Consider the following 3,218-nt stretch of genomic DNA (forward strand, 5'->3'; position numbering starts at 1 on the left):
TGCGGCCACGGGATGGAACGGTAGGTGCCCTTGATTTTTGAGGAGCAGTGGTCAATCGTGTTGTCTCCCCTGGTGGGACAGGAGATGTGCTGGTGGAATTTTGGCAGTACACTCTTGAGGTTGGCCTTGTGGAAGTTTCCGGCCATGATGAATGTGCTTTCAGTATGGACAGTGTTTGACTATTCACCACCCAAGGCCTCAAACAAAAGCTAAAAATCACAGCATTTTCACTTCACCCACATCAAGTTAACCAGAGACACAACAGACACGTTACAGACGAGGATGGGATTTGAAGCCACGTGTACAGAGTACAATGGATTATTGTGCATCACCTTAACCACGTGGTACAGCTGCTTTACTTCAGGGCCCTTTAGTATCCCTCAATCAGACTTCTTTGAGTTTCTTTCGCACAGGTGCTGATTTACAGTGTACCGTCAAAGTGTAAATAAAAAATAAATCTCTGAGGAGAAAGGTTCAGTTATTAGAACTTGGGCTTCTGGCGCTAAGGTAGCGCGTCTGACTCCACATCAGAAGGTTGCGTCCAAATCACGTCAGGCTCCCGGAGATTTTCTGCAGCTGGTTCCAGGAATTTCTCTCTGTGTTGGAATGTTTTTGAAATGACTCCGTTCAAAAGCGCAATTCAAATAATCTTTTCCGGATATTTCTGATTTACCTGCTCAGTTTATATTTTTGCAAGGTTTAATATCGGATCAAATATCACGAGACTCAAACTCGTCCTGTTAATGCAGAATGACAGTGAGTTCAGTAAGAAATGTTTACAAACAACTGCAATTTATTTCTGCTCAATGTACACAGTTATAGTGATCTGAATTAAACAGCAGGGGCGGGAACCGCAGTCCGCAGTCTTCACCTTCACGGTGAGACTGATTTTCAGTTTGGGGGTTTCAGAGAGAGCGGATGTTATTGCGGAAACTGAAGTCACTTTTCCTGTGAATGGAGCCGGATAAAGAGCCCTGGCCGGCCTGAGAGTCCCCGAGCCTCCATGAATCTTCACAGCTCACAGAGTGAAGGGCTTTTCCACTTTGAAAATGACCATGTCCGGCAGCTGGAGCTTTCCCTTGTATTTTCTGGGATCTGGGAAACAGCGGATCACCAAACAATAGAAATGAAACACATGGAATCGCAGTATTTATGCACAAGAGATAAACATCAGCTCACGTATCATAGCCAGTGGCCGCGTGGCCTAATGGATAAGGCGTCTGACTTCGGTGAATTTCAATGATGATATCAGAAGATTGCAGGTTCGAGTCCTGCCGCGGTCGTTTTTTACAGAAATCCGGTGCAACTTGCTGACAGCCGAGTTTTCCCTCCTCAGCTCAAACTTCCACCTGTCCATCCAAACACTGTTGGGATTTTTTGGAATGTAATTTCTTGTAACTTTGTTCATTCAATTGTCTCTCATATTTTGTTTAGTCCCTAATGAATCCACAATATCTGTCTAATTTAGATAAAGTGTTGAATAAATTATTATGCATCAATCGGTTCAATACAATTCTGTGGAGGAAATTCGAATGTCCTCAGGAAGATGGATAGAGTCATAGATGTTTACAGCATGACAACAGGCCGTTCGGCCCATCTTGATCATGCCGCCCAGTCTCTATCACTAAGCTAGTCCCACTTGCCCGTGTTTGGCCCTCTCTTATCCACCCTGCCCATGTAACTGTCCAACTGATTTTTTAAAGATTAAATTGTACACGCCCCTGCCTCTGGCAGCCCGTCCCAGATACTCACCACCCTCAGCATGAAGAAATGTCCTGCCTGGTCTATTTAGTATCTCTCCCCTCTCACCTTATACAAATGCCCTCTAGTTCGAGACACATCTACCTTTGGGGAAATGTGTCGACTACCTACCTTATCTATGCTCCTCATTATTTTATAGATCGCTGTAAGATCACCCGTAAGCCTCTCAAGCTACAGGGGGAAAAGTCCCATCCTATCCAGCCTCTCCTTATAACGCAGACTATCAAGTCCTGGTAGCATCCTCGTAAATTGCTTCTGCACTCTTTCTAGCTTAACAATATCCTTCCTATAATAGGGTGACCATAACTGAACACAGCATACCGTGTGTGGTCTTACCAATGTCTTGTACAACTTCAACAAGACGTCTCAACTCCTGTATTCAATATTCTGACCAATAAAACCTAGCATTCTGAATGCCTTCTTCACCATTTTGTCCGACTACGACTCGATCTTCAAGGAGCTATGGACCTGTACACTCCTTGATCTTTTTGTTCTATAACTGTACCCAACTCCTTACTATTAATTGAGCGAGTCCAGCTCTGTTTGGATCAACCAAAATGTATCTCCCCACATTTATCCAAATTAAACACCATTTGCCATTCATAGGCCCACTGGCCCAAGATGTTAACAATGAGCTGAATCAACTGTTTTATGTCCAGAGGGATGAAAGATTATGTCACTGGATTGGGAATCCAGAGGCCTGAACTAAACTTTGGGACACGTAAGAAATCCCACCATTCAAATTCACCGATTTAATCGATTTACAAGGGGATTAACAGGGTGGATGCTGAGAGGTTGTTTCTTCATGTGGGAGAGTCTCGGACCAAAGGGAATGATCTCAGAGTAAGGGGCCGCCCATTCAAACCAGGGATGATGAGTAATTTCTTCTCTCAGACTATACTGTATCTGTGGAACCATTTTTGTAACCGAATAGGGCTGTCAGGCTGGGTCAGTTAATATGTTCAAGGCTGATACAGACAGATTTTTAATCAGTAAGGAAATCAAGGATTATGGGGATGATGTGGGAAAGTGGGTTTGAGGATTATATCAGATCAGTTAAAACCTATCTGAATGGTGGAGCAGACACGATTGGCCGAATGACCTACTTCTGCTCCCACGTCTTACAGTGTAATGAGATCATCTGATGAACTTGTTTTCACGGCTGGGCGGCCGGTTCTGGAAAGACAAAATCTGCCAGCAGTGCCCCAGATGAAGCTGGCGTCTGTTTTGGAGTTTCTGAAGCCGCAAGTTTTCATGGTGCCAAACTCCTGCCCAAAACTGGTGTCGTGATTTAAATCGATTATCAGACAGAGGATTAGGAATATCGGTATAGAGATTGGTGCAAGAAGATTCATTCCTCAGGCCTGTTGAACTCCGAATCTAACCTTCATCCTAGTTCCGTGTCGACGAGAATGGATTCAAACCCGCAGATGCAAAGCACAATGGATTAGCAGCGC

General features: G+C 44.3%; 1 non-coding gene across 1 annotated transcript; it reads left to right on the forward strand.

Moving 5' to 3' along the window:
* Positions 1–1,193: 1,193 nt before the first annotated feature.
* Positions 1,194–1,283, forward strand: trnar-ucg (transfer RNA arginine (anticodon UCG)). Its single transcript is given in 2 exon segments — positions 1,194–1,230; positions 1,248–1,283. It is a non-coding gene; the product is annotated as a tRNA-Arg (tRNA).
* The last annotated feature ends 1,935 nt before the right edge of the window (positions 1,284–3,218 follow it).

The sequence above is a fragment of the Scyliorhinus torazame genome, unplaced genomic scaffold, assembly GCF_047496885.1.
Source record: "Scyliorhinus torazame isolate Kashiwa2021f unplaced genomic scaffold, sScyTor2.1 scaffold_390, whole genome shotgun sequence".
Lineage (NCBI taxonomy): Eukaryota > Metazoa > Chordata > Chondrichthyes > Carcharhiniformes > Scyliorhinidae > Scyliorhinus > Scyliorhinus torazame.